This window comes from Oryctolagus cuniculus, chromosome 12 (assembly GCF_964237555.1).
Source record: "Oryctolagus cuniculus chromosome 12, mOryCun1.1, whole genome shotgun sequence".
Taxonomy (NCBI): domain Eukaryota; kingdom Metazoa; phylum Chordata; class Mammalia; order Lagomorpha; family Leporidae; genus Oryctolagus; species Oryctolagus cuniculus.
Genome location: NC_091443.1, coordinates 35,113,160 through 35,137,912, shown reverse-complemented (window position 1 = coordinate 35,137,912; position 24,753 = coordinate 35,113,160). Strand labels below are relative to the sequence as shown.

The window sequence follows — 24,753 nt, the reverse complement described above, 5'->3', positions numbered from 1 at the left end:
TGTTTTTGAATGTCTTTTTCAAGCCCATGTTTAGGGTTTCATTGTTACTGTTTGCACCTTTATATTTCAATTGTATCTCTTATTCCTAAGTAATATTTATCATGATTTTTGTGATTTTGAATTGTCTTTATTAAAAAATAGAAATCAATGAAATTTTGGCACTATATAAAGTTTGTAGAGTATTTCCAGCTGATATGTAAGCAAATCTACTGTTGAACTTGTGATGACCTTTAATTCCACTGTGGATGTGATGATCGTCAAATGTAAGTCGCTAGAGAACGCCATCCCGTTATGGAAAATGCTGATACATGATGTGATTTTTCTCAACGACTGAGTAATCTGAGTTTATTCTGTGAAATACCGAAGCAAACTTTTATGCATTTTATTTTCTAATGTACTTGAGTCTTTGTGAATCTCTGGTAATAATATTTAAATCCAGCTGAAGAAATCTAATTAAATTAATTATATTAATTAATGTTTACTTAGTACCATCAATTCCTACCAACAAGATGCTTATGATCTAACAAGAACATGGCATGGATCAAGGTATGCATTGTAAAAGTCAAGTTTTGCCTTTTCATTGCTTTTTGTCCGAATTGTATGTTATTTGTATGTTATTTATTACCTGGTTAAACTGACCTAATTTGCACATCTGTCATGTTTTTTTTTCTTTTTTTCTTTTTTTTTTTTTTTTTGACAGGCAGAGTGGACAGTGAGAGAGAGAGACAGAGAGAAAGGTCTTCCTTTTGCCGTTGGTTCACCCTCCAATGGCCACCGCGGCTCGTGCACTGAGGCTGGCATACCACGCTGATCCGAAGGCAGGAGCCAGGTGCTTCTCTGGGTCTCCCATGGGATGCAGGGCCCAAGGACTTGGGCCATCCTTCACTGCACTCCCTGGCCACAGCAGAGAGCTGGCCTGGAAGAGGGGCAACCGGGACAGAATCCGGCGCCCCGACCAGGACTAGAGCCTGGTGTGCCGGCGCTGCTAGGTGGAGGATTAGCCTGTTGAGCCACGGTGCCGGCCCTGTCATGTGTTTTAACAAATCTTTTCTACACTTACATTTTAGAGACAAGATCTCTTCTAAAGTGTAGATTAAAAATTAATTCACTGGGGCCTGTGCTGTGGCATAGCAGGTAAAGCTGCTGCCTGTAGTGCCAGCATTTCATATGGGTGCCAGTTCGTGTCGAGCTGCTCCACTTCTGATCCAGCTCTCTGCTATGGCCTAGGAAAGCAGTTGAAGATGGCCCGAGTCCTCGAGCCCCTGCACTCACGTCGGAGACCCAGAAGAAGCTCCTGGCTCCAGATAGGCACTGTTAGCCATCACAAAACACACCCAACATCAATCAGAGTAAGGGAAAGGGTTTATTGGGGAAAACCCAGCAGACTGGAGGGGAGGGACAAACTGGGAAAAGGAGAGTAAGAGAGAAAGAGGAGCAGAGGAGTCGAGAGAGAGAGAGAAGAGAGAGGAGGGAAGAGAGAGAGAGCAGGGAGCAGAGAGCAGGAGAAAAGAGCCAAGACAGCCATGTATTCAGGGCGGGCAGGGAAGCAGGAGCAGCGAATCCCATTAGGATGAGGGTGGAGCTTGACAACAGCAGTTGGGCCATGTGGCCACCTGGCTTCCAGCAATGGCAGTGGGGGCTACATAGAGCCTAGGATGTGAATCAGGGTGTAGATCCAGCCATAGCATGCCAGTTTCCTAACAGGCGCAGCTCTGGCCTTTGTGGTCAGTTGGGGAGTGAACCAATGGATGGAAGACCTCTCACTCTCTCTCAGCCTCTGCCGCTCTGTGACTCTGACTTTCAAATAAACAAGCAAAATCTTTAAAAATATTAATTCACATTCAGAGATTATAAAAACAAGTTACAGAATACCAAGGTAGGAGAATCATGGAAGTTCTAAGATGCTCTTATCATTTCCCTTGGGTTTTGTCTACATGTCATCATCCTTGATTTTAAAGATGAAAATTATCTTTGATCTTGATAGCCAAAATCCATAACTCATTTGAACATAATTTCTCCCTATTTTGTGCTGTGAGGAAATAAAACTAAGTAGTGATCAGAAAGCCCAATCTTTTTTGTGTCTCTTGATGGAAGTTCTTTACTATTAGACTCAAAAAGCTGTGATAGCCACAGCCCGGAGTGGCAGAAATGTTTGTCAGAAATGTAAAGAGTAGGCAAAAATAGGGGACAAAAGGGCCACTTCTATTATTTCCTCTTATTTCCTGGAATGCAGTATATACGATGTGCCTAATATTAAAAAGAAATATATACTCAAGTTTATCATTGTTTCAGAAAAAACGTTGCACCTCAGACTTTCACAATATTCTCTCTCTGGGTTGATGCTGAAATGAGACTTATTAGACTATTACAGACATCTATATATCCAGTGGTTTCTAGGACTGGAGGAATAGAAAGCTGTGGGATGCAATCAATTACATTCAAATTAAATTGGATAAAGATTTCCTTGCTCAGGGGAAAACTGTATGAAACAATAATGATTAACAAAAGTATTCAGAAAATCCAGGAATGGTGGTGGTGATGAAGTAAGTATGTTTGCAGATATAGAAATATAAGTTGATGCCATGTGTCTATTCTAGAGGCAAATATATGATTCTGATTCAAAGTGTTTAATGTAATTAGCATTCAACTAATTGATCAATTAGTTCATGGGACATGGTGCTATATTAGAGAGCAGGATTGCTGTCTGTGCTAGCTAACTGGGACAGTGATTTGATCAGTTTTGACTGTGGTTGAATCCATGCATCCATGAAGCATTTTTTTGTTTGTTTCATGATCTCATTAAGAAAGCACTGCTGTATTTGAATAAATAAACTGCTGACATAAATCATCTTGTCCATCTGATTATAAAGATCATGATGAACTGTATAATCCTTTTGATGAACATTTACATATATCACAGGTATCCTCAGACTGTGGACTTACTCCACAATTACAAACTATATAACCTTTATCTCTTTCCTAAATCTAATATCAACCACAAGTAGTGCCTCCTCAGTACAGGAAGACTATGTATTGCACTTTTTATCTTTAATTTTGTTCTAAGGAATACAAGTGGAAAAAAGAGAGGGGAGGGGAGGGGAGGGAAGGAGAGGGGAGGAGAGGAAAGAGGGAGGGAGGGAGGGAGGACAGACAGAAAAGTAACACTAAGTTTAAAGGAACTAGACATAAGCACTGAATTCTAGTTGATAGTTATTTCCCACAGGGTAAGAGTTAATGATTCTAAAGCACGTTTTTTGTGCATATGGAAATTGAACAATTCATAAATGGATGGTGGATGGTGGAAGTTGGATTTCTTTTTTTTTTTTTTTTTTTTTTTTTTTTTTTGACAGGCAGAGTGGACAGTGAGAGAGAGAGACAGAGAGAAAGGTCTTCCTTTTTGCCGTTGGTTCACCCTCCAATGGCCGCCGCGGCCGGCGCGCTGCGGCCGGCGCACCACGCTGATCCGATGGCAGGAGCCAGGAGCCAGGTGCTTTTCCTGGTCTCCCATGGGGTGCAGGGCCCAAGCACCTGGGCCATCCTCCACTGCACTCCCTGGCCACAGCAGAGGGCTGGCCTGGAAGAGGGGCAACTGGGACAGAATCCGGCGCCCCGACCGGGACTAGAACCCGGTGTGCCGGCGCCGCTAGGCGGAGGATTAGCCTAGTGAGCCGCAGCGCCGGCCGGAAGTTGGATTTCTTATAGTAAAGAGTTGGAGGATACAGAGAACCAATGCAAAAAGAATACACTAATCTTTGTGAGTCAAACCATAGTAGGAATGTACGGCTGGCGCCGCGGCTCACTAGGCTAATCCTCCGCCTTGCGGCGCCGGCACACCGGGTTCTAGTCCTGGTCGGGGCGCCGGATTCTGTCCCGGTTGCCCCTCTTTCAGGCCAGCTCTCTGCTGTGGCCAGGGAGTGCAGTGGAGGATGGCCCAAGTGCCTGGGCCCTGCACCTGCATGGGAGACCAGGATAAGTACCTGGCTCCTGCCATCGGATCAGCACGGTGCGCCAGCTGCAGCACGCTGGCCAAGGCGGCCATTGGAGGGTGAACCAATGGCAAAGGAAGACCTTTCTCTCTGTCTCTCTCACTGTCCACTCTGCCTGTCAAAACAAACAAACAAACCATAGTAGGAATGTACTTTCTAATTAAGTCAACTCAATTTAAGTGGCCCTCCCAGATTTCCAACATAATCATTCGAAACGTATCTCATAGTTCTGCGTTAGTTTACATGAGTGTTCTCAGCTACAAGGATGGTTTACATATGAGTTTGCTGTAAGCTTTGCCATCCGCAGATGACTTTCCCATCTGTACTGTATATCAAATGACACCAAACAGTCCCTGTTAAAGACACCTACCACAAATCATGACACAAATTCTAAAATGCTATAGAAACAAAAATGTGCATAAACATGGATTATTATTTTTTAAATTTAGGATTTATCAAATACCTTTTGTTTTCAAAAAATAAGGATATTAGAAACTGGTTACAAAATTCAGTTATATAGGAAAATAAAAATACGAAATTATAGGAACAAGTGCTGTGGCATAGTAGGTCAAGCCTCTGCCTGCAGCGCCCGCATTTCATATGGAAGTTGATTTGTGTCCTGGTTGCTCCTCTTTGGATCCAGCTCTGCCTATGACCCGGGAAAGCAGTAGAATATGGCCAAAGTGCTTGGGGTTCCGCAGTCGCGTGGGAAACCCAGAAGAAACTCCTGGCTCCTGGCTTCAATCAGTTCCTATCAGGCTTTGTGGCCCTTTGGGGAGTAAACTGGTGGATGAAAGACCTCTCTCTGTGGCTTTCCCTCTCTCTCTAACTCTGCCTCTCAAATAAGTAAATCTTTTAAAAAGTAAGAAAGAAATTAACATAAAACAGAGGGTGATAAATGACTACATAAAATGTCTAGTTTACTTATACCAACATTGTTAATTACTTAGAATTTAAAATATACAAATTAGAAAAATATTTGAAACATAAAAAAGACAAAGGATTAACATACTCAATATGCTAACAATCCTGTACGATAGTGGGCTTGTGGCTAGTGATGAAGATGACAACTAACTTTATCAGAGTTTCTTCTTTTACCATTGAGCTCTAGTCCCTGGTTCCTGCTTCCTACTAATTCAGAAACTGTAAGTTAGCACTGATGACTCAAATAACTAAGCCCCTGTCACCCAGACAGGAGAGTTTGACTGAGTCTCTGGCAACCAGCTTTGGTCCAGCCCAGTACAGCCATTGTGTGTATTTGGAGAGTGAACCCACAGATGGAAACTCACTTTCTCTTCATCTCTCTCTCTTTTCTTCCTCTTAAATAAAAAAAAAATTTAAAAAACACAAAAAAACTTAAGAATCACTAATATTCTGTCCTAAAAGAGTTAGAAATTTACTGAAGTTTAAGATTCTATTGATGGCACTTAACATAACAGCAGTCATCAGATTCATTATGAAATGTTATAATACACAGAATTATCAGATGAACACCAAATCTATCAATTGCCCATAATAATCCCTCTTTTGTTATAACAATCATTTCCACTTATTTATTTATTCATTAAACTTAAAGGACACCTATCATGTGGTCTGAAAAGATTTAGTGGATTGGAAAAGAGAAAATTGTGAAAATAATCACAATGAAAATGAATGAGGAAATTCTAATAATGTGGAGTCAAATTTCCTCCCACTGTTGGAAAAGAAGAAAAAGATTCCAAATCACAGATCATTTGAGAACTGTGATCTGGGAAGACAGATTGCCCTTACTGCTCATGTTATATTAATATATTGTCACATTATACTGGATATTCTTGAATAATTTCATAAATATAAGAGAGTTCTCTCATCCAGAAATCTAAACTTTCATTCTTCAAAGTCAGGGCCCTGGATTTCTCTTGCTCAATTATTTTCATAAGGTCTAATTCCTAACTTGTCTTATTTTCTCCTTTACCTTTGGTTTGTGTTGCTGTTCAAAACTTGTGAAGTCATAATTTTCACTAAAATTTTACTCAGTGACTTTATTGCATATGCTCCTCTATGAAACAAGGAAGTTAAATTTTACTGCCTCTGATCCTCTGATCAGGTGTTTTTCATATCTCACTATAATTTAGTAATAATATTTTGGAGTAAGATCAATGACCAAGATTAAATCCTGCAAGAAAATATTTCAGGTTATAAACTTAATACCCTTTCATTAAAAAAAAAAATCCCCTTGGAGCCAGTGCTTGTGGCACAGTAGGTTAAGATTCTGCTTGCAAAGCTGGCATCCCCTGTCAGATTGCTGTTTTGAGTCCTGGCTACTCTGCTTCCTATCCAGCTTCCTTCTAAAGTGTCCAGGAAGACAGAGGATGATGACCATGGTATTTGAGTTTCTGCCACTCACACAGGAGACCTGCATGGACAATTATTCTCACTTCTGATGCCACAAACACAACATTATTTTATAAAATCCAAAATTACTCATGCTGTTAACTTTGTCAATGAATTTTTAAGCTAGCAATATGCAAGTGATTTCAATTTTTTCTATTCAAAATTATTTACTTTCACAAATATCAGCTTAAACATTAACTGTTTTGCCAGATGCTCATACATAAGAAATCTGCTCATTTAATTGGTATCTAAAAAACAGAATTCAAAAAGAAAGAAAAGGGAAAGACCTTTGATGCAGAAGTTAAAATGCTGCTTGGTATACTCACATCCCATATCTGAGTCCCTGGGCTCAAGTCTTGCCTCCACCTCAGTTCCAGCTTCCCACTCACACACCTCTTGGAAAGCATCGCATGATGTCTCAGGTACTTGGCTCCCCGTCACTCACAAGGGAGACTCAGATTTCATTCTGGGCTCCTAGTTTCAGCCTGGCTCACCCCTAGCTATTGCAGGCAACCAAGGAGTAAAGCAGCAGATAGATGGAGGACCACCCCCCATCTTGTTGTTTGTGCATATCTGTGTGTGTCTCTGTCTTTCAAATAAAGAGAAATAAGTAAATTTGTTAAAAAGAAAGAAGTGGGAAGAAAAACAGACCATTGCTAATAAGGAAGCACTGAAATTCACAATTATGTAAATGAATGTTTTCACTGTTAATTTCAAAATTAAGTGCAAACTTCTTAAAAATGATAACTTAATAATATCCACAGTAAATGTTGGTTTCAAAAAATGAGAACTAGGATCAATTCTGTACTGAAAATGAAAATTCAATATTTCAATACTTTAATACATGACAAAGGAGGAAGTTAATCATAAAACAATTGATTTTCTTTTTCTCCTGGAAGAGAGACTGGAGATAAATCGTCCTACTCAAGAATAGTTCTGTTTGATTAAAACAGTATCTGGTAGGCAGTGCTCTTTTCAAAGAGGTAAAGTAAACAATAGATAAACGAACACAATATGTCTGGCAAATATTTCTGATGGTCTACCCAAGCAGGTCAGGTACTGTGCCCAAGAGTCACACATTGGGGCCCCGTGCCTGCAGGCAGCATGTGACCTTGCCTTGCTCTTCAGAGGCGTGCTGCTCTGGTTCTGGCCAGCCTGCATCAGAGTTCTCCACTACAAAGGGAGGCAATCAAAGGCAAAAAGAAATAAACTAGCCAGCCAAAAACTTTAAATAGCACAGGAGATCTAATATAACTAAGCCCATTAGGCAGATGTGATGTTATACGCAAAAATATAACCTAGTTGATGAGATGTTCTCTGGCACTGTTAATCGATCAGCTCGTTTCACTGTTTTCTTTGGTGGTTTTTGCACTTCATTTGTCTCTGAACTAAGGAGAGCAGAATAAGGCACCAAGATCAGAACATTAGTAGTTTGAGTAAAAATTATACATTCAAAACTTGAAACGCGCGCACACACACACACACACAACCATAGATAAGAAAATAGACACCATAGTGAGGCATGGCATTCTTGCTGACCTGGCTTCTACCTAGTCTTTCTCCTTTAGGTGGTCCATAGCCAAGCAGAGGGGGGTCTGCAGCCCAGGCCGTGGGACTCTGATGCCCACTGCCAGGTACCCTGCTGAGTTCCCAGAGAGAGCCCCTGACTGAAGTCATTTTTCAGGACTCTGCTTTTCATCATGGCTGGTATAGGAAAGGACTAAAATGTATTTTTTTACCTTCTTGTAGAAGCTAAAACACATTGCTTTCCTTTAACACAGTTCTAAGAAGGAAGGCCTTTACTGTTCAAGATCAAGTGCATTTCAAAGGTCAGTTTTCCACTTAAAGGTCAAGTGTACTTGGATATACTTTCACCTAAGGCTTGTTTCTGCTTCAAGCTGTAGAAATGGCACTGCTCAAGGTTATCCTTTCCTTTCAAAGGAAGGTTTGTAGCTATCTTTCTCATTCTATTTTATCTTATTCTCTTTATTTATAACTTCTATCACATGTGTACAACACACACACACACACACACACACATCCCACTTCTTTATTCCAGTTAGGCAGATGCTTTATGGCTTCCTATACTTTGAACTCAGCATATTCCCAACTCTGCATACCGTATATACTAAGCAAACACCAACATAAGAACTTCGATGAAAGAGGTTACTGAAGCCAATATAGCCCAAGTAAACAAGTGGATTCATCTGGTATATGAGAATTAAAATCTTGTTTTATCATTTGGGGCCTTACACCTAGGCAATATTTAACATTTTGAAAAATATTCCCTGGACATTTTACTCAGCGCACGTATCCATAGAGACCTTCGACAGAGAGAACTGATTAATGTCAGAACCTAAGTGTCCCTGGTTGTCATGATTACACGCACTGTCTTTTCCATTTGACATAGTTTAGGCAGGGCAGGCTAATATATCTGCTGGAGTTTCAAATTAAAGAGGCCTCCAGGGCAACGATTCTCAATTCAGATGATAGAACATCCGCAGCACAAACTTTCTCAAAGTATTTTCAAATCTGAAGATTTTCATATGCATTTCTTTGCAACATGGTGTCCTTTCCCATTAATGTCTTATTAGCTATGTATAGCAGACATTTCTGGAGGGAATATGGTCCTTGGATTTACAAAAATGCTCAAACTCATGCTTTTAGGATTGTGGTCCTACAGAAAGCAGTTATCATTGGATACTTATTAATTAACCAAACATACAGAGAGTACAACTATGTTCCTAACACTATTACAAAAGACTTTAACTGTTAATTTATTATAATAATAAGTAAGTACTTACGTCTACTTTGTCTACTTTTAGTTGGGGAAATTGAGGTATAATGTCAAGGCATTTACTTCAGATCACAAAATTTATAGATGGTGGAGGTTGTTCAAACTCAGTCTGAACTCTTGCATTCATGACCTTATTTTAAAATTTTGTTTCAAATATCCTGAAGGCTCTAAGAATGTTCTACCATTAACAATGAGATACTTTTGCACTGTCCAGACCCTCAAAGAGTGACATGGTAGCCACTTGCAACATGTGCCTGTCTAAACTTAAATATGCATTAGTTTAAATATTATAAGACTGAAAATCTATTCCTCCAACACATTGGCCATATTTCAAGTACATGATAAGCTGCATGTCACCAATAATAACCATAACAGCAAACACAAATAAAACAAAAAACAATTCTATCATTGTAGCTCTAGTGCATAATGCTGAGAACCTTACAACTTAGAGTATGAGCATTTGTTGTGGGAAAGTCCCAGATCAAGGACACTGGAAAAAAGTCTATTCAACTAGTATTCATTAAATTTAATGTAATTCTATCACTTAGAATTCTTCTCTAAATTCAGATTCTGATTCCCTAGAGTTGGGGTGGGGCCTGATACTGTTTATTTCTGGGGTGTTGCTCATGCTACTGATCCACAGACAGTACATTGGAAATGCAAGATGAAAATCACAATCTGGCTATAGCACACAAAAGATTTTAAATTTAACTTTAAGGATCATTTTTCCAGTGATCATAGATTACAGGATAACATTGCTTCCAGAGGTCAAAGCTACTTTTGAGGAAAATGGTCTTCAGAATCCTCTAAATTGCCATAAAACCAAAAACAACGTTGGTCACATGAAGGGCCTTGCAGATTGGCACAGAGGGGTTGCCTCATCTTTGCACCACTGAGACCATGGAGAGAGTCGTAGTCTGTGCTCTAGGAGCTCACGTGTACTTTGTTTCTTGTAGCCTCAGACAGCAGCACAAATCAGTGCTATTGTCATAGGAAAGATAAAAGTGACAGAATATTTTCTGTATTCTTAGAGAAGCATAAGCGAAGCTCCTCAGTAAATTTATAATCTGATAAATGCTGGGATTTTAAGAGGAATTTGGAGTGGTGTCAAGCTGTGTACACTGATCTGAGGTAAAGATCCAGTTGCATTTCTCACCATTTCCTTGCAAAAAATTCATGGCCCCATCTTACTTCGCTATGATGAAGGACCTTAGAGGGGACAGCTCATTAATAATACAGTTATTTCCCACAATTTTGGAGGCTGGAAGTCTGAGATCAAAGTGCTAGCATGGTCAAGTTCTTATGGAGGCCACTTGCATATCTTCATGGAATAGAAAGAGAGCTAGAATTCTCTCTGGAGTCTTTTATAAGGGCACTAATCCTCTTCATGAGATCTCTACTCTTACGAACTAATAACCTCCCAAAGGCCTCGTCTCTATGGCCATTACATTGTGAGTTAGCTTTTCAATACATGAAGAGAGCAAGCATTCAGTCTCCATAACACCTCCATAGTCCTAAGAAGAATTGCTCATCAGGGTTCTGATTCAGACATTTCTATAATATCTGGCCAAAAATGTTGTGAATGTTAGTCATTATTTCCAACAATTATTAGTTAGAAATATAGAGGTTTCTATGTTTGTGTTTTATGCATAAAATATATATATATGTATGTATTTCTAGAAAATGTTGGTAAAATTTTGTTTGCATGCAATATTACTGTTTTCTAATAAAAACAACTGCTTTCTGAAGAAATATGCTAATTATATAAATACAATATGTATATTTTAAAAGATACTGTTTGAGTACTAGTTATAGCATTAAATCACAGTGTACAGCACATTAAGGACAGAGATCCTACATGAGGAGTAAGCGCACAGTGACTCCTGTTGTTGACTTAACAAATTGACACTCTTGTTTATGGCATCAGTAATCACCCTAGGCTCTTGTCATGAGTTGCCAAGGCTATGGAAGCCTTTTGAGTTTGCTGACTCTGATCTATTTAGACAAGGTCATAGTCAAAGTGGAAGTTCTCTCCTCCCTTCAGAGAAAGGTACCTCCTTCTTTGATGACCTGTTCTTTCACTGGGATCTCACTCGCAGCGATCTTTCATTTAGATTTTTTTTTTTTTTTTTTTTTTTTTTTGCCAGAGTGTCTTGGCTTTCCATGCCTGAAATACTCTCTCATGGGCTATAACTAGTACTCAAACAGTATTTTTCACTTTGTGTTTCTATGTGGGTGCAAACTGTTGAAACCTTTATTTAATATACGCTAAACTGATCTTCTGTATATAAAGAGAATTGAAAATGAATCTTGATGTGAACGGAAGGGGAGAGGGAGAGGGAAAGGGAAGGGTTGCGGATGGGAGGGAAGTTATGGGGGGGAAGGCATTGTAATCCATAAGCTGTACTTTGGAAATTTATATTCATTAAATAAATGTAAAAAAAAAGATACTGGTGGAAATTAATTTTAAGATTCTAAATTTGAGTTCTGAACTGGTGAAAGGAGATGTGGAAAGTGATATAAACAATCCTGAAATCCTCTTGTCGTCTCATTCACACAGTAAAAATAGGTAGTAATTTGCATATTTGAACAAACTAAAATGGTGCTAAGGTCCTTATTCTGATAATTTTAGCAAATAAATATCATATTCCAATTACTCTTTTTCTGCATAGAGGGAGTTTTGATCTTACAGATAAAAATAATTGTAGTTAGGTGACAATATATTTGAAATATCAGAGTGATCTAGTGATTCCTGGAATCAATATCCACTGCTTCAGGCTTATCAGACACTTTTCAGTGTGAGCATACATCTTAGTGGCTTCGACAACAAACATTTTCCTCCTGCAGGTGTGTTTGCCAGCTCTTCAGCGGTGCTTGAATGACTTCAGGTGATGTTGCTGAGAGCAGCTGCACTTCACTCTAGGGCAAAGTTTGAGTTCACATTAACTTCATGCCACATTATGGGTCCAAGAGTGAACTGGGCATGCCCTTTCCATGGTGGAAAATGACATTGTAGAGATCAAACCAACTCATACAAGCATCCTGAAAGCATCTGTTCACACAACTCACAAAAAGCCAGTCACATGGCAAACAAAAACTAAGTCATTTTAGGGGAAAGTACACGCCTGCCATGGACAGTGCAGAGGAAGTGACTGCTGAATACGAATACATTCTACTCCAGTTACTGTTTGTCATACACTCTATGGACAAAAGACCCTCCCTCACTTCTGCCAAACCCATAGGAGTGAGTGTCAAGAACTGTAACATATCTGATATATTTACAGAAAATGTATGCTGGAAGGGTACACAAGATTTCTGGATCCTGCCACAAGCAGGATGATTTCTGTATCTTTATGTGATCCACGTGCATGGCACTTATTGCAGATATGTGTCATAGCCGAAGAATCTGGAGTTTAGGAAACCCCAATCTTTTAAGGGAACTACCAGAAAATGCCCATATTTTGATAAGAGGGAGACATATTAGCCAGGAAAAAAAATGTTCCTAAGAAAGGGATTGTTTCTAGCTCCCATGGATTTTTGCTATATAAATATCCTTAAAAACATATTCCAGAACAAAAATTGATACAAGGCATACAGAAACAACAGAGAGTTTTCTTTCGACAGTTAGGAAATTGAAAGGCTTCTAATGTGATGGCTTAGATGAATGTCCTTAGAAGCATGGTATCAATTTGTTATCATAATAGTGTATAACATTGATTATGATTTACAAAATAGAAGATATAACTCTTATCATTTTTCATTATTATGTTTCATAATAATCCTATGAAGGAGACATATTACTGCCCTAATTTAAACAATACAAGATTAAGTCACCAAACAAAGCAAAGTGTTGAAAAATGCAGAACTTGAAAGTGATGTGGTTAGGATATTAGCCCAGGAGATCTGGCTCCAGAGTCATAGATATTATAGTGTTAATCATAAAGGTGTTTTAATCACAACAGTTTTGTCAGCACAGGCGCAGATTTTTTGCCATGTCAACCCATTTGCCAACTCTCTGGACAACTAGGTGTTGTACAATTCGGTTCATTATGACACTAATTATCTGTAGTTAGTGCAGACCACACAGGTCACATGCTCAGTCCCATAACACTGCTTCCTCTAAAGACATGAATCTCCAGTCCTGGGAGATACTTCTCTTACTGATCAACCATAAAGTGAGGGTTCTTTTGACCTGCTTCTAGGGCATGATAATCTGCTAGGATGAACCACAGAACCCAGGAAGACACTGCACTTAATGTTAGCAGTTCATTATAACGATACAACTGAAAAGCAGCCAGATGGAAAAAATGTACACAGCAAGGAAAAGGATGTATGTGGGGGTGCATGTCCCCTTGGGGTACGTGACCCTCCCAGCATCTCCAGGTATTCATCAATCCAGAAGTTTTCTGGATCTATCCTTGGGTATTTTAATGGCAGTTTCATGCAATTGGTGATTAACTCAGTCTTCCGCTTCTTAGAGGTAGGGGTGAGGAAAAACATTCCAGCCCTCTAATCAGGTCTCAGCCTTTCTTGTGACTAGCCTAATCCTAAGGCTATTTTATTAAAATAAAAAAAACACTTTTATTAACCTAGGAAATTCCTAAATATTTTAGAAATTCTATCAGGTACAGGGAAAAAGACCAAATACATGAAGACATCTTATTATAAAAGTCCTCTTCTGCAAAGCCAAGGTGACATACCCTAGTCATCTTCAACAGTGTGCTTCTTTTGAACATTCATCAAAACAAAAGTTCTCACTAAATCATGGTTGACTCATGTTTGTGGGAACTGGCTCTCCAGTTTTGATACAAAATGCTTCCCAAGTACAGGAAAATCCTTTCTGAAAATTTAACTTGTATTTTTAAGATTCCCATTGAAACACAAACTGTGTTACACAGAGATCACACTCACAGGGGTAAAAGCCATAGAAAATACTCTGTGAGCATGAGGACAGGGCAGGTAGCATGGGAAAACACTTTTTATTATTCTCCCCCCGCCAGTAGGAATGACCATCTGCTCATGATGTAACTTTTATAAAACTGTCAAAGACCGTGTTATGGAATCCTCCACTGACTGACAATTGTTTGCTTCCTAGACACTTGTTCTACTTGAAGTACCACCACTCTGCCATACTCTAAATAAATTTTCAAGCAAAGACAACTGAGAGTTAATCTTAATTACTTATAAATAGTAAATATCAGAGAAGTTATTTTTAGTCAAGAGTCATACCTTATTCCCCAGAAGTCCTCTCTTCATATCACTTTTACCCTTAAGGGAAAAAAAAAAACATTTTCAAGTTCTATATCTTTTCTCAAAGGTTGTGAAATAAATTTACAAGTAGTTTTCTGCAAGATTATATATAACTATGAAAAAGGCAGAATCTTAAATTACTAAGCATAAAGAATATTTTAAGTGGCAAAATAAGATGTTTAAATATTTGCCTTGTTATTCAAAGAATACATACAGATTTTATTACTTTGATTATGATCTCAGTTAACACCCTTTCAATCATGCACCAATTCCAAACACATAATAATGAAAAACATAAATGTAAAACAGATAAGGATTTGGGTTTTGGTTGGGTTTGCTTTGTTTTTTGGATGAACACACGTTTTAGCCTAGTAGTTAAAGCATCGTTTCATCAATTAAGACACTTATATACCACGTGTGTGTTCTGGGTTTCTACACCCAGCTCTGGCACCTGACTCCAGCTTCCTGCTAATGCAAACTTTGGAAGCTGTAATGACTAAATAATTGGGTTTCCTGACACCCATAAAGGAGACCTGAATTCAGTTCTTGGCTGCTTACTTTGGACTGGTCCGCCCCCAGCTACTGGGGGCATTGGGGAATGAACTAGAAGAGAGCTCAGCCTCTCAAACATATAAATACAAATTTTGAACATTGTTGTTGAAAATAATACAACTATAAAGATACCAAACATGGGGAAAGCATGCCAATATTTCAGATAAAGAGGTATCAGAATTAAAATCAAGCTATGAAAATCAAAAGAATGCATTAAAAACATAGCAAAACCAGGAGTTCTTAATTAATATAAATAACGATAATAAACTTTGGAAAGACATAATCATTAAACATTTTTTACTTTATTTTGTACTAAAGACATTCATAAAGTACATCTTTGTGGGTATAAACAGACATATTTTTCATATATATTATATATATATGTATTTTCATATATACATATATAAAAATACAGCAACTGAGCCATGTAGTAACTTGAGGAACACAAGCAGGTCAGCATTTGTCACTGCATAACTCCTAAAGTGTTGCTTTAGATATTGAACTTTCCTGTAAGTGACGTGTCATGTGATAAAGAGAAAACTCTCAGTCGAAAATGTTCATCATTCGCTGCATTCATTATATCCAAGTTTTGTTGAATTTTTCAGGGCTTATTTTTCCTAGTTCCACTCAAACCATGCTCTTTTTTCTCATGCAGTCACATTAGCAGACCCAGTTTCACACTCTTCATCCTGGCAGCGATGTTGGAAATAGTGTTGCTAAGCAACTGGATGCTGCACATTGGAACTCCATTTTTTCTGATGAAAGTGACAGGAGAAAGATAGTGACATCAATAGCTTTCTGATTTTTTTAAACTTAACAGGAGCAGTGAAAAGAGAAGATGATAGCGACAAGGAAAGAAAACAATCAGAAGAGGGTAAGAAAGAGCCAGGCTACACATAAAGAGAAGAACTGTGAGAGGATTCCTAAGAGAAGACAAGATTTGATTCATAGAAATGGATGGAAGAATTTCAGAAACTAATCCAAAAGAAAAATGAGAGTTGGGTATGTAGAAACTTTTTTAGTAAATTAGATTCTCTACTAAGGAAGAAAAACAAAAATGAAACGCAGTTTTGATGTTGATACTGAAAAAGTGAGTTTATGAAAACTCCTCTAACCTTCCCAGACTTGGCCTTTTTTTCTCTTACATGGCCCTTTCAAGTATGCTTTTATCTTAGAATCAGAAAGTATCTGAAGTGATCACTTTTGGCCTTTGAGATTTACCAGATTGTGCCAAATGAGACCCTGAGGAAATAATAATAAAAAAGGTAGCAAATATAGATAGCTTTGAATCTCTCCATGGGATTGAAAATCTGCACTCTTATTCAATTTAATGAAGAGAGGCCATTCAAGTTATATGGCTCAGGAAAGCAAGAAAAGACTTAATGGTATTGAATGAAATTTGACAAATACTGAGCTGCAGAAAATACAGAAGTGATAATGTTCCTAGGAAAACAGCTCCTCTTTCATTTCAACTTGAATGATTGTTATATCAAGCCAATGTTGTAATAAAATAAATTCTAGTGATGTGAGATAGTAAGATAATAAAAATGCTACAAATTTATTCATTTAAGATAACTATTTAATTCTTGGTTATAATAGTACACAACATAAAAAATTAACCAAAGATATCCATTTACTGACTAAAATTCAGATGAAATATTTTACATTGTGAACTGAAATATAATTCACATTTTAGTGCTACTTATTTGTTTCCTGTTTTATATCCAGAAGTGAGAAAGCCTAAAAATAATTCTCCTGGATCTTAAAGACTGAATCATTTTTGAATATACAAAACAAGAAAAATTACTTTACCATAGTCAAACATAAAATTGCTTACCAAATTAAAATATGTATTTCATTTATTTCAATAAAAAGAATCACAAATAAAGGACCACCTGACCCTTGAATGAAGGCTGGAGGAAGTTTAACGACAAATATTTGTCAGAATTGCATTGCTGTTTTGTAAAGGATCAGGGATTCCTCTTCGGAATTTCTGAACTGGTTTAAGTATGAGAATTGATTGGAGCGATGAGTAACTGTTTTGGCAATTCAAATCAGAATTTTATTCATTAGTCTGAGGCTTGTCTGCTGAAACACATCGAGCTGGCTCGCATATGCTACCCAACTAGTGTAGTTCTGGGGATACCATGATCAATCAGCCAAAGCCAAAAGTCTCTGAGAATCAAATTATTCTAAACAACACTATGCTTTGTGGAAATAAAAGAAGACCAAACAAATGATAAAAGTCTGTTTACTCAGAACTCACTGTAGCAAGAGAACCACTCACCATCATTTATGTTTTGGCAGAGAATCAAGGGCAAGCAGAAGAGTAGGAGAGCTTTTTGTAGTGGAAAGGGAGAAATCTTAGATATGCTCTGTTTGAACACTGTTGGCACTGGAGTGCAGTAGGGGAGCTAACTAGAAGCCGGGCATCTTGTAAAATTGGTCAGTAGTGCTCATTTAGCTTTCTCTGGATGCTCCAAGTTTAGAAGCTGAGACAAAAACTAGAGAATCCATCAGTTACTAGTCAAGTCCTGAACAGATTGGGTTGATTGTTAGAGAAGTTGAGGTTGAGCTGCCTGGTTTGTTAGTATAGATAACAGTTTATCTTCCTCAAGTCTGGCTCACTGCAGCTTGTCCTCCTGGACTGCTTATTGTAACTAAGGGGTAGGTTTCCTGGGCTGGTAGCCAGCTGTGGGTCAGATTTCTGTCTTCATATATGGTCTGACCATTGTCTACGTGTATAATCCATTTCTCAAAGTCACTGTCCACTGTGCTCACTAAGCACACCTTTTACTTGATTATTGATTATTGCTACATGGCCGCTGATGTTCCATAATTCCACTATCTCCACCGAGTTTTAGGTTCCCAGTATATGGCAGACACTACTGTAATTCTGGACCTACTCAGAAGAACTTCCACTGAGCTAGTCAGTGGTGTGATGGCTTCCCTCATGTCTTTCTCCCAGACTTGGTAAGGTGAATGCCCTCCGCACATCCCTAAGCAGACATACCACGTGGGTGAGATGAGCAGGTTTTACAGAGTAAATTCACTGTACTATTTCAATTTCCCTAAGCCTTTGGATACCTCCCTTCTGACATTATGATTTTAATTTTTTGCAAGTCATTTTTGGAAAAATAACTCAGTCAACCATGCAAACAATCTGTTAGCACCATTACCTGCCTCAAGTCTAGTCACTGAATCCAGAATCTGTGTTTATGATCTATGTCAATAATTGTGTCTCTGTCCTTAATGTGTTGTCCATTGTGAATTAATGCTATAACTAGTACTCAAACAGTATTTTCCCTTTGTTCTGTATGGGTGCAAACTGATGAAATCTTTACTTAATATATACTAAATCAATCTTCTGTATATAAAGATAATTGAAAATGAATCTTGATGTGAATGGAATGGGAGATGGAGCGGGAGATGGGAGGGGTGCGGGTGGGAGGGAAGTTATGGGGGGGGGGAAGCCATTGTAATCCATAAACTGTACTTTGGAAAATTATATTTACTAAATAAAAGTTTAAAAAAATAATTGTGACTCAATTTATATTGATTACACTCTGATCACATGTCCTTAAGATGCCTACGTTTCTGCATTAACAATTGGTGATTATTTTGTTATACATCACATGTAGACAAGGGTCACCTTTTGTCTTCAATCTTTGGTGCCTGCTTGAAATTGACTCTAGTTATAGATCAAGAAGAAGGAAAATGTGGTGGGTACAGATCCTGAGGATGATTAGCAAGTTTTATAATATGCCTCTTATTGGAGAGGCCATTAGGCCATTAAGAAGCAGAGGTTAGACTCCATGTGGAGCAGATGTTCGGCTGCTTTTGCTGCCAAAGAAAGTTCAGTGGAATTTAAGAACTCAGTGTCCTAGCTTGTTGGAATATTTCCATATGGCTCATTCTAATGTACAACGTCTCATCCCAGTGAATCGAAACAAAAAACATCTGCATATGAGAATATATGTTACGTTGTCATTCAGAGCTAGAAAAATCTCAGTCAATAATCAGATGACAAAATCTGGACTATTTATTGTCAGAGATGAAAACATAGCAACCATTATTTGCATTTACCTCACATGTCTTCTCATACTGTCTAGACCTGCACTGTCCAATGTATAAACCACTAGTCACATATGGCTATTGAGCATTTAAATGAATTCACTCCAAATTAAGGTATACTATAATTAAGGTATACTAGATTTCAAAACCCTAGGACAAAACAAAAGCCCAAAAGAATGTAAAATATTTCATTAGCAGTTTCTTATATCGAATGCATGTTGAAATGATACTTTGAATATTACTGGTTAAATATATAATTAATACTACTTCCATACATTTATATTTTCTATTTTTGTTTCTATGACACAATATTGCAATTATATTTGACTTCCATTTTGTTTCTATTGAGTAGAATAATTTTAGACTTTGCTGCTCAAATTTCTATTATCTTTAGAATAAATTCTGGATAATTATTCATTAAACAATCACCATACCCAAACTGTAACATATTTGAGTGCTCCTTCTTAAAGAATATTTTAAGAAATTTATTAGCAAACATATGTAAATTAATATATACATTATCTTAAATTTTATAAGGGTAATATTTTTAAATTTTATTTTAACAGTGACCAATTATATATACACATTACTGAGTATAAAGCATTTGCTAATGGACATGGTGTTTAATACTTTATTTATATTAGAACATCTGAGAAATTGCTATCCTAAAGGTTTCATTAAAACTAGATTAAAGATATAGAAGGTTTGATATTATGTCTAGAGTTTTCATATCAGGCTTTTAAGATGTAAATTTCATTCCTTGTCACTCAAATATATCTTTCATTTTGACTTAAAATTTATGACTTTCAAATTTCATCAGATGGCTGAAATTGTTTCTTATCCTCCACTGAACTTATTATAAGTTCATATTACAGTTAGTGATAGAAGTAATTGAACCAATATCCCTTTATTTCTCAAGAACATTGGCCTATAACTCAAGAGCCAAAGCTTTTCAAATTTGGATTTTGTTAAGAAAGTAGTCTTAGAAAGAGAGAAGATAATATAAAAAGTATCATGTATATGTAGTGAAATTATTGATAGTTTTCAAAATTGTTCTAATACTGGATAAAGACGAATGTACAAAAGATAATTTTGACTAGTGGTAATTCTTCTGGAAAATAGAATGAAGGCTAAGTTTTACTATTGCATCACATTTCTTTATTCAATCACATTGACATATATTCATAGACTAATTCACTTTTAAAATCAGCATTCCAAAAATGTGTCAGCATAATAATAAAAAATCTTAATAATGCTTATTATTTGGCAGGCATTCTTCAAGCAGTTTATATGTATGACTCATTTGACCCCCAGAACAATTTTTGCTACCATTGTTACTTCTATTATTGATAAAGGAAGTAGAGAATATAATAGAATAAATACCTTGTAAAATTTCCTTAGCTGTCAGTGTTAGAGCAAGCATTTGAATCAGGCAGTTGAGCTACGTGGTCCATGAATTGCTCTTGTGCTTTAAAGATATTGTCATGATTACAATGTGGACTATCTGATTTCTAGTTCCTTATTCTTTTTTACAGTGAAGAAAGCATAAGAGGAAGAACAGATGGAAAGAAAAGGAGAACCAAGGGAAGGAGAAAAAGCAAAAACAATCTGGAGTATATTATTACTATGCAAGTATTTAGTTTTAAGCATCTGTACAACCTTTCTTTTTTTGAACCTAGTAATTGAAGCATGAATCAAATCTTTACAACCCTAATATACAGTTAGGTTCAATTTTCAATTCTATACAATATTGCAGGTAGAAGTTATACAACATTACATTTATGATTTCATTTCTGTGTGGTTCGGAGAATTGGGCACATTTAGACAACATGTAGAGGTGATTAGAAATTCCATTTTTAAAAATTTAGTAGTACACATATCAAATGCATCCAAATTTATATAGGAAATCTAGTCACAATAAATACCATAGTAGTTGTGTGTGTGTGTGTGTGTGTGTACATTAACAAGCTGCTTCTAAAATATATATGGCAGGGCACTTGACCAAGAAGAGCTAAAGTGATCCAACGCTGTCTTGATGAAGGTGAACAATGTTAGTAGACTTAAATTACTTGATTATTAAAAATTTCTGTATGGCTAAAGTACTGCAAATTTTGTGGTTTGGGGAAAGAATAAGCAAATAGGTCAATAAGCACATGAAAAATCAACTCAAAAATATTAAATAATTCCATAACCCAACAGAAAATTTAAGAACAATAGTTGATGAAGATGTGAGGAACTAGCACTCTTATTCTCAGCTAAAGGGAGCAAAAATTGATGCAACTTTGGAAAAGTTTTTAGAAATATCCACTATAATTACAAATTTGCCTATTAACAATTCTATTGCTGGGTATACAATGAAGAGAATTATGCTTTTATATTTATAATGCAAAGATATTCAAATAAGAATATTTTTAACAATATTATTTATAATAGCCTGAAATTCAGAAAAACAACTATTATATGAAATACCAAAAGAAACCCCGAAATAAGGTTCTGAGTAAAAGAGCCAGCTTCAAAAGAGTATATACAGATGAGGATGATTCCAAGATGGCAGAATAGGGAGGGAGCTTACTACTGTAGGCTAGGGGATGATAGTTTTAAAAGAGTGGAAAGAGTGTATCTCAGGGAAGAGTTAGGGTAAAAATTCCACAGAAAGAAGAGGGATGCTGTGGACCTGTGTGGAGGGTATGGGCATGCAGCATGAGCACAGACACAACACAGGACCAAGAGCGTCAGGGCCAGATTTGGAGAGTGAGGTGACACCAGACTGCAGCAGCCCATCCCACTGGCCATTTTGAACACACATAACAGTTGCACCAGCTTGGGTCTGCAGGCCTAGCAACCAGCTTAGAGGAGAAGCCTGTCTGGGCAGGAGGACTGAGAGGGGACTGGGCACCCCTGTAGGACTGTGAGGTGCCCCCTGCCTCCCAACATATCACAGACTCTGGGCTTTAAACTGCCTAGGCAGCTCATTCACAGGTAGCTGGCTCTGGGAGTGTTTCTGCCTCTGCGGATGGGACAAACTAGTGGGGGTGGAGTGGATCCTCAGCATCCCATGACTGTAGGAGCATTGTGGCTGTGTGGGAGGACACAGGATGTGCCTGGGTCTCTGGACATTTGCTTTGGGCAGCTCCACATGATCAGAGCTCCCCGATTGCCTATGGTGGATCATTTTGGCAGGATACCTGCTCACACTGAGGACTGCACAAATCTATTGTGTGGTTCTTGTGGCATTGCAGATGAATATTACAACCACTGTCAGCTAGTTCCCAGTCATTGAACACCTTGGAAGAGAGGAAGTGAGGGTTTGACTTTGCCAACAGACCTCTGTTAAACCAGATAAACAAGAGATCTACAATGCCCAGCTTGGGTGTCACCCTGGATACTTCCCTCACCCTGGAGCACTGACCACAGATCATTGGCCATACCAAGCACATGCCTCTGGGTATTCAATGAAAGAGCAGACATGCCACTAAGCCACAGAAACATAACCTGAAGATAAAAGGCATCAGAAAAGAAAAAAAAAATATCTCCACAAAAACCTAAAAATAAACACAGAAATTTAAGAAACAAGAATAGGGAAGACAACATGATGCTTCCAAAAGAACACAATAACCCTTCAATACTAGAATGTGAAGATGAAAAGTTTGATGAAATTCCAAAAAAAAATCAAAAGATTAATCATGGGATTATTCAAAAGCAATCAGAAGCAAATCCATGAATTAAACAAAATCCATATATTACATGAATGAAATTTTTTTGTGAAATTAAAATTTTAAATAGAAAACAAAATGAAATATTACAAACAAAGAAATCAATTGATCAAATAAAAATGTGGCATAAAGCCTTAACAGACTTGGTCAGGCAAAAGAAAGAATATCTGAGCTTGAGGACAAATCTTTGGAAATTTTACAGTCAGAAAAGAAAAGGAAAAAAATTAAAAACAGTATTGGGCTTTATAGGATATTATCAAATGACCCAACATATGGGTCATAGGAGTTTCTAAAGGCATAGAAAGAAAGAACAGAATACAAGAACTATTTAGTGAAATAATTACAGAAAACTTACTCAATTTGGAGAAAGAAAGGGACTTCCAAATAGAGGAAATACATAGAACCCTTAATAAACATGACCAGAAAATATCTTCACATTAACACATTGTAGTCAAATTTTCAACAGTAAAACATAAAGAAAAGATGCAAAAATGTGCACAAGATAAATGCCAAATTATTTTCAGAGGACCTCCAATTAGACTCACAGCTGACTTCACATCAGAAACCCCACAGACTAGGAGAGAAGGAAGGGGCACAGTCAAAGCATTAATAAAAAAGAAAAACTGTCCACCCAGAATACTGTATCCTGTAAGCTCTCATTTATGAGTGAAGGTGAAATAAAGACCTTCCATAACAAACAGAAACTGAAAGAATTTGTCACCACTCATTCAGCCTTAGAAAAGATGCTTAAAGTTGTGCTTCACTCAGAAACTGTCATCTTTATGAGAGAATCTGAAGGCAGAAAATCTCCCAGTAAAAGTACAATGGAAATACAAAGTAAATAGGAAATGTATGAAGAAATGGCAGGGCCAAGTCATTACTTATCAATAGTAATCTTAAATTTAAATGGCTTCAACTCTCCTGTTAAAAGATCCAAGGTGGTCAAATGGATTAAAAACCAAAACCCATCTATTTGCTGCCTACAAGAAACACATATCATCAACAAAGAAACCTGAAGACTGCAAGGGAAAGGATGGAAAAGTCTATTCCATGCTAAAAGAAACCAAAAAGAGCAGGTGTAGCCATCCTGATATCAGACAAAATAGACTGTAACACAAAAAATGCTAAGGGACAAAGAAGGGCACTATGTAATGATTAAGGAATCAATGCAACACGAAGATGTGACTTTTTATTTTTATTTTTATTTATTTGACAGTAGAGTTAGACAGTGAGAGAGAGAGACAGACACAAAGGTCTTCCTTCCATTGGTTCACCCCACAAATGGCTGCTATGGCCAGAGCTATGCTGATCTGAAGCCAGGAGCCAGGTGCCTCCTCCCGGTCTCTCATGTGGGTGCAGGGGCCGAAACACTTGGGGCATCCTCCACTACCCACCTGAGCCACAGCAGAGAGCTGGACTGGAAGAAGAGCACCCAGGACTAGAAACTGGCGCCCATATGGGATGTCTGTGCCGCAGGCAGAGGATTAACCAAGTGAGCCACGGCCCTGTTCCGGAAGATGTGACTTTTATAAACATATGCACCCAATTACAGGGCATCTGGCTATTTAAAAGAAATGTAAGTGAATCTAAAGGGAGGCGTGGACTCAAATACAACAGTAATTGGATACTTCAAAACCCTACCTCCAGCAATGGAAAGATCAACTAGACAGAAAAGTCAACAAAGAAAAACCAGAATTAATTGACAGTAAGGACAAAATGAACCTAACTAGTATCTACAGAACTTTTCATCCTACAGTTAGTTGTAGAATACATGTTCATGTCACCAGTGCATGGAACTTTCTCTAGTATAGACCACATGCTAGGCCATCTCTGACTACAATGGAATGAAGCTGGAAATTAACAACTCCAGAGGCTTCAAATCATATACAAACACATGGAGACTGAGCAATGTGTTCCTGAATGAAAAGTGTGTCATAGAAGAAAACAAAAGAGAAATCACAAGATTTCTGGTAATGAATTAAGAAAACAATACAATATATCAAAACTC

The 24,753-nt window shown here is 37.6% G+C and overlaps 1 long non-coding RNA gene across 1 annotated transcript in view; it reads right to left on the bottom strand.

Moving 5' to 3' along the window:
• The window catches only part of LOC103351201 (uncharacterized), a 112,953-nt gene that overhangs the window by 19,298 nt on the left and 68,902 nt on the right, over positions 1 to 24,753 (bottom strand). Inside the window, exon 3 of the long non-coding RNA XR_011380465.1 lies at positions 14,386 to 14,424. This is a non-coding gene — a long non-coding RNA (uncharacterized lncRNA). The remainder of the gene's footprint in view (positions 1 to 14,385; positions 14,425 to 24,753) is intronic.